The sequence below is a fragment of the Mus musculus genome, chromosome 18, assembly GCF_000001635.26.
Source record: "Mus musculus strain C57BL/6J chromosome 18, GRCm38.p6 C57BL/6J".
Lineage (NCBI taxonomy): Eukaryota > Metazoa > Chordata > Mammalia > Rodentia > Muridae > Mus > Mus musculus.
Window position 1 is genome coordinate 25,680,139 of NC_000084.6, and position 13,192 is coordinate 25,693,330.

At 48.6% G+C, this 13,192-nt stretch overlaps 1 protein-coding gene across 75 annotated transcripts in view; it reads right to left on the reverse strand.

The window, feature by feature from the left end:
- The window catches only part of Celf4 (CUGBP, Elav-like family member 4), a 276,901-nt gene that overhangs the window by 202,519 nt on the left and 61,190 nt on the right, over window positions 1-13,192 (reverse strand). The gene's annotated exons all lie outside the window — the stretch shown is intronic.

A 13,192-nucleotide genomic window follows, 5' to 3' on the forward strand; every position in this document is an offset into this window, starting at 1 on the left:
CCTCTATCTCCACGAGGACAGCTTTGCCTCATACCCTCTCGCCTGCGTCGTCTTGAATTAAAAGAACTGAGCATGCTCTCCAAAGTCCTGTCCACTTCTCCCTCCCGAGCCATTGTGACAACCCCACTCCACTGCTTGTGTCAGGGACTCTAGAGTGTTCTGAGCTGTGCAACCTGCTTGCTGGCGGGTTCAGTGCCCCTCTGTAGGCACCACGACACAGGAACAGAATGTTCGGTGACTAGCTACAGGGACCTCTTCCTCTGTCTGCGGGTATGAATGCAGCTTGGCTGATCTGCAAAACTAGTTGGAAGCCACAGTAAAACTGTAAAGGCCGTCTTTGGCTAAAACAGGCTTACCTGCAAAGCCATCCATGACCCTACCCTCAAGAAAGGACCGGCAGGGTAGACACCTCACTTGCCTTCCTTGCTCCTTCTAGTCCCCCTCCATTTTTTTGTGACTAGTCTATCGTAGCCACGGTTACTGCCCCGAACCCAGTCCCTTTTATGAATCTCCTTGAAGCAGTTTCTGACTACTCCGGTCCCTTCTTGGGCTCCATCCTTTCCTGTTCATATCATGCCTTCTGGTTCTTCCAAGGCCATTTACTTAGTGAATGCAGACACTGTGCTAGACTCAGGCTCTTTTCTCCCGAGGCTCTCCAGCTGGCAGTGGCTGTCTGGTACACACTACAAACAGTTCTAGTCATTAGGCCTGCTGTGGCCACTTGATGCACAGAGTCCCCCACAATGTCCTCTCCTGTGCCTTACTATCAAGCTCTGTAGCCACTAACCTCTGTTCCTTCCCTTCTGATATAGAAATAGATCCCGCTCCCTTGTCTCTGTGGGCTGGCGAGATGGGCAGGAAGGGAACATGTGTGTGAAGAGGAAACAGAGATAAAAAAAGGAAATAGATCTTGGGAGACAGAAGCTTCCATTCCAGGGCTGGTTCTACCTCCTGCCAAGGAGTCTCCATGCTGTCCGTCCTCCCTCCCCTGGACCAGGCCCACACTGCCCCTCCTCCCTTCTCTCCCTCCTCTTCCCTCCTGGTCACTGGCAGACGGTTATTGATGGAGACACAGGCGACTGAAATGAATAGCGGTCAGAGGCCCTGTGACGTCGTCCCTCGTGCTGCCGCCTGCCTCTCCCAGGGGCGTCTTTCCTCCTGTTCCCTTGTCCCCTTGTTGGCCTTGTCTTCTGCCTGCTATAGAGAGGCAGCTAGCGCCTCAGCTGCATGCAGGCGAGCCAGCTAGGGACAAGGTCAGGGGTAGGTTTGGAGAGAAAGAGGAAGTAAGAAAAGGAGAAGCAGGAAGTGGCCGTACTGTTTTTCACAGCCCAGAATAATAAAGTACGGATTCCAGAGGGGGAATGGGTTGCTTTGGTCCAGCTCTCAGGATTCTCTTCCACTGTCTTTTGAGAGACCCCAGAGCTCTGCCATGTGCCCGAGTCCTTTAGGAAGCTCCTCTCAGGATAGAGCGACCTTCCCCTGCCATTTCCATCTCTGAATTCACTGCCTGCCCATAGTTCTTCCCTCGCTCCCTCCCTGGCTCCTGTACCCTTTCTCATCTTCGTGAGGCGTGTTCTATCTTAGATCCTTTTTCTACAGTGACTGCTTCCTCACTGCGGCCCTTCTACCAGCCTGGCCCGCTTCCTCCTGCACTTCCTTCAAGCATCCGTCGGATGAGATCTCCTCCATCACTTCTTCAGCCCGGCTACTCACCACCACCATCCCAACCTCCAGCACACTCATCTCCCCTGACCCTTTGCCCTATTTCCTTTCCTATTTGTCACCCAGTACTCCCTGACATTAATATCTATTTGCTCATTGATTGGCAATCTCCTAGTGCTCAGATGAGGGCAGGAACCCCATCCGGTTCTGTGTCTGCTTACTTCTCTTTGCTCAGAACAGGGCAGAGGTGCCTTACTTATTGAGAGCACTGAATGCCCAAACTCCTTGGCTAACTTGTTGGAGGGCCATAGGCAGTGGTGATGGAGGGGTTGCAGAGATGTGTTCAGAAGCTGTCAAGAGCTGCCTTAGGCCCCATGGATGATAGAACGTGCTGGACTTCCTTTGTGGTGGCAGAGTCTGAGGTTGCTTTGAGGGACAGTGGGTGGGTCACTGCAGGTTGCTTTTTCCTTCCTGTAGGCTCCCAAATCTGGCCTGACAGTACACTCATATCCGTCTTCTGGAATTCCTTGAAAAAGCTAATCCACAGTTTGTTCAGAAGAGCCCTGTACCAGCCACAGGTCACTCAGGGCTTCTTCTTCTTCTTCTTCTTTTTTTTTTTCCTGAATCACAGGTTCCTTATCTATCTTATATCTAACCTGTGGACAGTAATCCCTCTTAGAAGCTTGTAGGGAGATCTGTTAACCAGTGGTTGTTAACTAAAGCTGAATCCAGGCCTTGTGAGGCTTGCTGCAGATACGTGTTCCGTCTTGTGATGTAGGAAGTAGGGAAGGGCAGAACACGTTCCTTCATCCCCTGCCCCATCACTCTGCCTCTTTGTGAGGAAGGTCCAGCTTTACACGGAAGCCTCTGGTCCTTCCCTAGCCATCTCCCAGCAGTTGGATTTGGACTTCCCTTTGCAGCAGGAGAGATTAGTCTGCTCACTCAAGGCTTTTTGAGGAAGACAGATACGGATAAGCTGCTCTTAATGCCAAATCCAGACCGCGAGGAAGGACTAGCTTGTGCCCTGGCTGAGATGAGAGCAGAGCCCTAGGGATGGCAGCTTTGGTAGAGAGGAGGCTAGAGGAGGAGAGCTTGCCCTCACAGGATACTCCACAAAACCGTGGGTTTAGGGTGGAGGCCAAGGTGGGATCCTCGGAGCCAAGACTTATCAGACACTGGCACAGATCACCTATTTCGGAACAGAGCAGAGGTACTTGTAGCTTCCACCTGAGCAGCTAGCTATTACAGCCCATTGTTCACTGCTGCACCTTGGGTTTCTAAGCTGTGAAGCTGGGATGGCTTGGAGGATGTACTTTCCAGTCTCAGCCTGGCAGCTACTTAGTCAGCCAAACTCACTGTCTTAGGCTGCATAGTAGATCCTTCAGAGCGATCCCTGCAGAGGCTGTTTGTGAATTCACAGTGTGGGTGGCAAGCAGATCCTGTTGTGGAGTAGCTATAACTGCACACGATGTGTGGGTCTAGTCACAGGGCTTCCTTTGGGGGCCTTAAAGGTTCTGAGAAGGGTGTGTCCTTGCTGTTATGGGGCCCGTGACATAAAGGTTCCTCCTGGCTTTCAGGCCCAGTCATCCTCTCCAAGTTCTAATCCTACAAGTGTATGGTCTGGTACTCATGCTTTGAGAGGAGAGGGCCATAGTCCATTGTAGCTGTTAGGAGTAGGGGGAAAATGAAACAAAACTGAAAACTTAAAAAAAATGTCACCAAGGCAAGGCAAGAGCACTTCTATTTTAAAACTGAATACTCTACAGTAGTTAAAAAGGTAAAATGATCCTTAATGTACCAACACAGAAAGCAGCGTCATCAGAGAGGAGAAACAAATTGTATGGTAATGGATGCCATGGATACACAGCAGAGGCATATCCCACTCCTTCCGTCTGTACTCTTGTCTGTATTTACAGGCAAAGTTGCAAGGAGCTGAACGCAGGAGCATGAGGTGCTGATGGGGCAAGCATCCCTGTGGTGATTCTACACTTTTTGTTTGGTTTGACACATTTAGACTCAGACTGTATTCACAGATCACTTGCATAATTAACTTTCAAAAAAAAAAAAAAGAGCCCAATCTGTGTGAGAAGAAGAGAACGGAGTGAAAATGGGGTAGATGAGAGTAGGTAACACGGAATGCAGGACCCACAGCCTGTGCTGAAGAGACAGACAGATTGTCAGGCGTCAGCTTTATTGCAAACACAGCCTGAGGACAATCCTCTGGTAATGGGGCAGATACCCTGCTACCTCAACATCTCCTTTATGCCGGGACTGGACAGTGCAGGTCTGAGCTTTGGAGCAGTTTCTCTGCCTGGCAAGCTATAAGTGTAAATAAGTTTGGTTCAGAGATCTGAGTAAGAGGGGTTGGTGTTTGGGGAATGGAGTCCAGGATAGGAGAGCCAATTCCTCTGAGAGCATTGCCAGACTCTCTGGTCTCTTGAGATCTTCCCAGGCGTGTGGCCTGAAGTAAGAAACTACTCAAGTGGCCCAGGGAATCTTTGAGTGAGCTGTGACATCACCCCAAGCTCTCATCTTTCTACCCCTTTCCACTGCTCATTGCTGATCTTCTGCCCTTCAAGGGCCCCCGCACTCTCTCTTCTCTCTGCAGTTAAACCATTGGACTGAGCAGAATAGAGCCCCAGTCTGTCAGAGAGAAAAGGAACTTTGGAAACCATCTGGCCTCGAGTGGGGACAGAGAAATAACATACTTGGAGAGAAACTGATGACCTAGGCTCCTCCTCTTCCTCACAGCTGGAGGTGGCCCTCCTCTGTTGGCACACCCTGACCTGCCTGTGCTCTGGCACTCTGCTAGCCTGGGCTTGCTTGTCTTTATATAGCCACTTAACCTTTTCAGGCTGCCCGTTTCTATTTACTCACCCTTCTATTTGCCAATTTCATGTCTTGTGTCTTTGAACAGACTGCCATCCTATGAGAGTGGAGACATCATCTTTATATCTCTCAGATTAGGTGGAAGGCTGAGAGGCCAAAAGCATACCAAAAAAAAAAAAAAAAAAAAAAAAAAAAAAAAAAAGAGGGGCAAGAGACCCATGACTGAGGCGGGAAGAGAGACTGGGAACCTTGGGACATAAACACAGGAAGAAAGGGAGGAATAAAACAACATAGCCCAGGTACAAGAATCCAGCTGGGAAGAGATAGGCAGAATGGGGGTGTCGAGGCATGGGCAGGAGAAGTTGTGGGTAAGGGTGTCTACCTTTCTCTAGCAGAGCAGCCTACTACCCACCATGAGCTAAGGGGCATTGGTGGTGCCTGGAAAAGTGGGTGGAGCCTTCTCCCACGTGGGGGAAAAACACAGTGCAGCAGAATTAATTGTACCGAGATGATGGCAGTAATTTACAAAGCCCCCGTGAACCGGGATAAAAGGCCCTTGTCATTGTGAAGTGAAGGAAGAACAATTTCCTGCCCAACTCGAACAGGGCTGAAGCCTGGGGTGTAATCATCACGGAAGGAAAGGCTCCCGATGTGATGGGCTCCTCTTCCTCCCCCCGCAACCAGGCCTCGGCTTCCTACTAATTGAATTACAGAATTAGTCAGAGGAAGGTGGCCTTAGAATAGGAAGATCTAGACTTTAATAAAACATCAGGTCTTTCAGGCCCTGGAATCAGCTGGTTTAGAGGAAGTAGGAGAGAACTGGGAGGTGGGGAGATCAGGAGAACTCGGGGTCTCAGGGGACTGACCAGTCAGACCCAAGGGATGAAGTGAGAAGCAAAAGGAGAGACAGAGGATTCAGGAAGAGGATTTGGGGCTGCAAACGCATCACCTGGTTTTGCAAGCACATTAACAAAAGGCTTTTTCATGCAAAGCAGGGCATGTTGAAGCATACTGGCCCGGTGTGGGTGTGCTGTTCAAGGAGGCTCTGTCTCAGGTCTGGATCTATTGGGCCTGCTGCGAATCCTGAAACTCCATCCTCAGACCACCAACAACCCAGTCCCAGAATGCTCCTGAATTCCCCCTTGGGATTTAATAGCAATGTAGATCTGTGCTGAGAAGTGATATTCATATTATAGGTGGACAAAGCGAAGAAGAAGTCAGAAAGTTTCCCCAGAGAGGTTACTGGCTTTCTGGGGCCACATTTTTCTCCCCATGTTCTGGGTCCTACACCCTTCCCCTACCTGCAGTTCTGTCCTAAACCTGTACCTCCTTCCAGAGCCATCTCTTAGGTGCTGGTCCAACCCATCTGCCTTTCATAAGCTGCAGACTTCCACGTAGCTTTACCTTGAACACCGTTCATGCTCTGCACTAAGAATGGGCCCAGAAATCAGGGTAGTGAGCAGGAAAAAGTGAGTAACAAGCACTACTTCACTTATCATTCCACCCACCCACTGTGCCATCTTCTTAAGATCCCTTCTGATAGCTCCTAGGACATACATAACTCTTTCCACTGGGACCACCTGACCCTCTCCTTCTTTGCTTCTATGTTCCATCCCAATAGTTCCTGTAATCCTTCCTTTTCCAAGTTTTTTTTCAAAAACAAAACAAAACAAAACAACAACAACAACAACAACAACAACAACAACAACAACAAAAACCCCATACATTCCCTGGCCACAGATAACATCTGACTTCTGGTTTCTCCACAGCCTCAGTAGATTTGGAACATCTATCTTCCCTCTGCTCCCTGCATCACAACTCCCTCCTCCAGAGCCTCATGTCTTTCCACAGGTGAAACAGCATCTTTCCTCCAAAAACTTTTTCCTGACTCTACCAGTCTCACATCTATCAGAGTCCCGGGTATTACCTATCTCATTTGTCAGTTAGACTGTGAGTCTTGTCTATCTCATATTTATGTGTCTGCCCACAATGGGGATACTCTATTATAGGAGCTGCTTACAGGGGTTGGGGGTTTCTCTACCCAGGGCCAGACAGTTTACAGTGTAGAAGACATCACTAAATTCTAGTCTTTTGGGGGTTGGTCAGAGTGTAGTAAGGTAGCAATGACTGGCTGAAGGCGAGAAGGGGTTAGATGGGGTAGGGCAGGATGTATGAGAGAGTAAGCTAGTGGTGGAGCCATCCACCTTCCTCTGAGGAGGCAGCCTTGGGATGGGGACCAGGCAATAAGCTGTTGCTTCAGCCGGGCTCAGCTCTGCCCTCTTGGAGTCTCCTTTCTAAATCAGAAGTTCCAGAGAGTAAGGTCCATGCAAGATCATGGCCAAGTTTCTGCAAAATTAAACTCTACTGCACACGGTAAGAGGAGAATGGGCTTCTCTGGAACTCTAAGTTTATTCCCTCCTTTGCTTAGTCCTTCCTACCATGGCTGTCCTCAAGGTGGCCCGGTGCTGGGGTGGCTCAGATTCCCTGACCTAAACTGAGATTCTTAGGGAAACAGGACCCACCTCCTGCTTTCCTTCTTGCTGAGACACCACAGTGGCTCTGAATAGGGAGTTACAGACCTCAGATCAACCTGTGGGTCCTTTGCCAAGTTAATCTCCTTGCTAGTTGTGCTCCCTTACACGCTAAACACCAGAGACGTACATGTCTTGTGTTTTACAGCACTGGGACAAGGAATAAAAAGTGGACATGACATAATGACAGTCGCAACTCCTCAGTTCTTGGCCAGGGTTGGTGACCCAGGGGACAAAGGGAGTAGGGGTGCAATAGCCTAGCCTTTCTTACTGAGACCTGTGGAGAAACTTGTGTGCTCATTTGACCACACCGTAGCCTTTGTTTCCAAAACCTCAGGCCCGTTTCTGTGTCCTTGCTCTAGTCTGACGCTCCTCGGAGTCCTCAGAAAAGCACAAGGGTGTTCCCACTCATGAACTGGCTATTATATGGCAAATGCTGTCATATCCAGCATCCGATCGTTCATGTACCATTGAGAAGATGTGGGGTGCCATCAGACTCTCACAGCTCTGATGTAGTCTAGGAGAGGCACCAGACATGACTGGCAGAATGGAAGACACCCAACATCTATCATGGGCTAATTCAGGGTTCAGTTCCTACCACCCACCCCAGGGATCTTGGAGATGTCTGGGGAACAATATGAATATGATAGATACTCAGATAGATACCTTTCCACTTCCTACCCATATCCTTCACTTGAGAGAAGGGGCTCAGGGATGACCTCATCGTTTCCTGCAGGGATACAGGTGGTGTATCAGCTAAGGTGGTGCCTGACTTCACGTCCCCCTAGGTCCTCTTACGCACCAGTGTTCTTCCACAGAGGGCGTTAGTGGGGCATCAGGGTTGGACTCTAAATGCCTTTGGAACATCTACTCACACCAGGGCCAGGGAGAGTTCTCTGTTAAATTCTAGACACCAAACGTGCTTTCTTCTGATTAGTGTGGTGGTCAATTTAGATCCTCCTGTTTGAGAGTCAATGGGCCTTCTATCCATCACCAGACTTTAGGAGATGGGTAGCAGGTAGATTTCTGACCAAATCAAGGTCATCTTAACTGGCACAGGGAAAGAAACTACCTCTGTTTGTCCACCCACCTTGGGTATCTACTTTTTCTTCTGTCTGGGTGGAACTTGGTAGCTTCACACATAGCCTAGTTCTTGTCTGACATGCTGAACTCAGTGAATGGGAAAGATGAGGTGCCTCATCTGAGCCTGTGGTGGCCATAGGGCCATTTTGTGTGAGAGTCTTAAGCTTGAAGGGGCAGCTCAGTACATACTTTCTACTTTATGTAGGGATATTCTTGCTGGAGCTCTATATGATGGTTACTAGAAGCAGAGGTGGGGAATCATTTCCCTAGGAGAATACCTACACCGAGGAAGCTGGAGGGAGGAGGGAGCTTTATACGTTAGATGCTCCTGATGCTGTCACCACAGTAGCAAGTTTGAAACTCTTTGAATGCACCGCAAAGACTGATCTCGGCCCCCGAGGTGCCGTGTTTGTTAAGGAGAAGATGGACAAGCTTATCTGACTCTTTTCTCCCACTAAAGGAGAATAGGTCACAGCAGCAAGGCAGTGGAGTTACAAATCCCTCGAGGGGCAGAGACTCTTCTTTAGTAATACTGCTCAGATCATCTTTCCAACAACATGGCCCATGTCACTCTTGGGACTTGGCTTTGACACCCCTGCTCCAGGAAGACTTCCTTGATCCTGAATCATTTAAAAAATAACTGCATATATGCCCGGTACCCATGGAGGTCAGAGAAGGACATGGGATTCCCTGGGACTAAAGTTACAAATGCTTGTGACCTGCCATTTAGATAGATTCTGGGAGTTGAACTTAGGTTCTCTTGAAGAATAGTCAGTATACATAATCACTAAGCTAGCTCCCCAGTTCTTGCTCCTGGGTCCTTAACCAGATCTTCCCAATCCAAAGATCTCCCCTAAACTTACAGCCCCTCCATGCAACCCTCAAGTTCCTAGCTCCTGTTGCTTCACCATTGAACAAGTCCCTCCTTCCAGGTTCAAATACTCAAAAATGTGTGTGGTTGAGTGGCTTTTTGCTGTTGTAATCTGTGGAAATCACATCCCTCCAGTAAGACCACAGCTGATGGGCTGGGCTTTAATTGGATTGAACTGATCAGACCCAGGAAGGGAGATTGCAGTGGAGCTGAGCCTGCAGGGCCTTGGAACTGCCCGGTGAGGGAAGCTCACCTCAACTCTCTTCTTTGGCTTCCTTTTAATAAGGGGTTATCCACTGAAAGAACAAAACAAGGTGTGTGTGTGTGTGTGTGTGTGTGTGTGTGTGTGTGTGTGCGCGCGCGCGCGTGCGCGTATGTCTCTGTGTGGCTCTTTCTCTTTATGTGTCCTTGTGTGTGCCTTGCCTCTTCCCCCTGTGTGCATGTGTGTATGTTTGCATGCTCATGCACGTGCTCATGCATGTGTGATGCATCTGCACAGCACCAAAAATTACAACCTCAGCATCTAAGACAGGCTACTTTGAAAAAACCAATAGCCAAGAGTCCTCCTTTTACAGGATCAATGTTTGGTAAATGCAACTTTTTTTTTTTTTTTAAAGAAGAAAAACAATTTCCCTCAGTCCTGGCAGGTTACAGCTCTCTGCTGAGGGCAGCTTTTCCCCTTACTTTCAGTTATTTAAGCCATTCTTCTGACTTGATTTTTATTTTCACCCAGTGTCAATTAGACGAATTCAACCACAGGCATTTAGTGATACTTAACCCAAGGGCTGCAATGGGAGGGGGTGGGTCTGCACCTTCCCACCCCAGGGCCTTAGAGCGACCAGTCACATTTCAGAGAGGTATGAGTTCTGGGTTCTTGCTAGAGCTTCTCTGCTTCATCCACAAATTGCTGACCCACAGGGTGCATTGAGCATGCTAGCAAGTGGGGAGGAGAAACAGAGCCCAGCACTTAGCTCTTCTTACTCCTCCACCCAATGCTCACGAAGCCAAGAGAAGGCAGAAGACTGAGCTGACAAATCAGCTGACTGTATAAAAGACCCAGTAAGCCATGTGACTAGGAGGAGGGTTCACACTTTTGGATGGGTGACACCATGCTCTATTAATCTCCCAGCCATTTATTGTTCATCCACAACTTTTCAGATGATGGGAAATGTACTCACCGTTTAAAAGAGTCCCTAGATGACATGAGCAAGTCAGCTGATGAGTGTATGACAAATATACCCTATGAGTCAAGGCTTGTATAGGGCTCTTAGGCGGTAAGGACATCAGTGAACACGCCCTGATATTCAATAATATGTTGGGTTTTGTGCTAAGTGCTTTACATGCACTGACAAATCCACCCAACTTTATAAATAGGGTTACCACAGAAAACCGAAGCAGCAAGGTCTGTGGCCCCCCATGGCAGTGTCCTGGATGCTACCTGGCCCCTGCAACCTTGCTGAAGTAGTTGCTCAAATCTGCCTAGGCCAGAGTCTTCATTCCCAGCTAGAGCAGCCTTGAGGGAAGCGTTAGGGAAAAGGCTGTTTGGGTACAAAGGCAGAGCAGGTGAGTTGAGTAAATTAGGATCCCTTGGAGTAAATTAGGTCAGTCCTGAGAAACTTCCTGCAGAAACCTGCAGCTTTCTTCATTTGTGTTCACCATCTTTTCTCTTTTCTTTCCTTCCCTTCTTCATCTCCTCTTTTCTTCTCTCTGTTCCTCCTTCTTGTTATTCCTTATTCCTTTCGATTCTTCCTTGCTATCCTCTCTCTCTCTCTCTCTCTCTCTCTCTCTCTCTCTCTCTTTCTCTCTCTCTCTCTCTCTGTCTCACAATTTGAATCCCATATTGTCTCTTGTACACTGCTCACTGCTCTCCTGACGACATCAGGCAGTTTTTCCAATGCTCAGACCTAGCACAGACCTTTAGATTCCTATGAACAGACAGCTGAGGACTCTGGAAAACCACCCAATCCTCACCTCCTAACTGTCTCTATCCCTAGGACATCTGGGATCATGGAAAGGGCGTCAAGCTTTGCATAATAGGTCAAGTTCTGACAGTCGCTTCTGTCTTGTTTTAGGAGCCTATGAGTAGCTTATGTAACAGGCAATAATGATGCTTACCTGCTGGGTCTTAGGTGAGCAGAGCCCCTAGGATCCATTGAATTGGGGAGGGTATTGCTATTGCTATTATTGTCAGTAGTGATGGCTGTGATATGATGTTTGGCATTCCCCGTGGTGTGAAAAATGGCTTTAGCCTTTAGACTGTCTGTTAGTGTCTGTTTCTCTTCAGTGGACCTGCACATGTCACTTGTGCAAGCACCTGTGCTCATCTATGCCCCCAGAGCAGCAGCCCCGCCTGTCTTTCTGCATAGCCAGCTTGTGGTGCAGCTCAGAGTGATCTTGGTTTGCATTGAGATTCTCAGATGCAAGTTTGTTTTGTTTACCTCATGCATCTAATATGCTAATGACAGGAGGTTGTAATGAGCTGGCAGGGACCAGGGTGACAAAGAGCTAGAGCTTCATACTTCCCCACAGAGGCAGTGTGATGTCAATTGTTTCTTTTGTGAGAGGAAATTTTAAGACCTGGGAAGGTGGGCTGGGAGGGAAGGAGAGAGCAAAGTGGGAGTGCTTCAGACAATGTTTGGAGGAGTTGGGATCTCCAAGTCAGGAGTGGTACAGGATTTCTGGCAGCCTTGGTAAAGGATGTTTGGGCAGATCCAGGGGGTGGCTATGGGAGAGCAGGAGGGACAGATGTGAGCTCGGAATAAATCTGGTGAAGTCTAGGCACTACATCCACATACCTGTTGAGTTCTCAAGAGGCCTCTATGAACTCCATGACTGGGGAACCAGCCCCATGTCCCATGGACACTTATCCACTGTGCCTCTGTTACATGGCAGAAACTTGGGTGAGGAGTGGACAATCGTTTACAAGGGAATGGGGTATGGAGGCCCCGAGCAAGTGCTTGATTGGTGAATTATAGCCCTCAATGGGTCAAAGAATCTTTATAGATCTTAGTTTCCTTTTCTGTAGAATGAGTTTGATTAAATTGCTGCTCAGGGGTTCCTGTCTTTAGAGCCAATGAATGAGTGAGTGAGGATGAGGAAGGAACAGAAAGTATGCACTTCTCTTTTGTAAACGAGGGAAAGGACATGTGTGCAGGTCAAGGCTCAGCAACCACTCCACCACAATGGAATAACTACGGAGCAGATCCACTGCTGTCCTTGGAGATGAATGGAGAGTACCAAGAAGCAGGAGAGCTCGAGGCAACTTGAACCCTGAGCAGGAGGAGCAAATTCCCATAAGCAGCAGGAGAGGTCTCCAACTGCGTAGGCAGAAGACCATGTGTGCATCAGCAGATGGGAGAATAGCTCCATGGCTCGCCACCAGGTGGAAGGCAACAGAGGAATAAAAGCATGTGTGGACATATGGCTGCATCCAGCCAGGCCTTCTGCCCTTTCTGGGTAGAGAGTGAGCAGTGGCTAGAGTGACAGGTCTGGGGTGCTCATGTGTTATAGACGTGTGTAGGGTTACATGCTAGAGATGACTGGGAGGATGGGAAGGATCAGGACAGGGAAGAGGTTTTGCAATACCCTGAATCAATGAGTTGCGCCAGTCAAAAACACCCATAGGCCTTTGTTTTTTGCCATCCAAAGGGTGTGGCTCTCCCAGCTGCCCTGCTTCTTTCTCGTTGGATCTATCTTTTCTCTTGGCTGCCTAACACACTTTACTTTGTCTTGGCTGAGTGATCAGATCTCCTGGTCTGGAAAGCCAACTGGAAGGCTCAGGACAGCAAGGGACGGGTGGAAGAGAGGCATGTCTTCTAGCCCTTTCTCCCTGGATTTTCTGCTAATGAGTAGCTGTATGTCATAACCCAGGCTGACTACATGGAGTCCATCTCTAGTTTCTCACAACCCTGAGGCATCGGACTGACTTCAGTGATGTCTGACTGACAGGTGAAATCAGTGGTTTAGGGTTGCAGGACATGAAGGTTGGGGTTGGTGGTGAAGCAACCACCAACCTTATGAACAGATTCAAGGCTGAAGGTAGAAACTTGGGTAAGAGGTCAGGATGGGGTCTTCTCTCAAGGTCTTGATATCTCAGACCCTGGCCTGTTACCTACGGAGCCGGTTTTTCTGTGGACATGCCACCAACTGAAGGTAGGGGGAAAGAATCAAAGCCCAGAATTTAATTCTACTTTTTTTTCTGGTGGCTACATGGGAC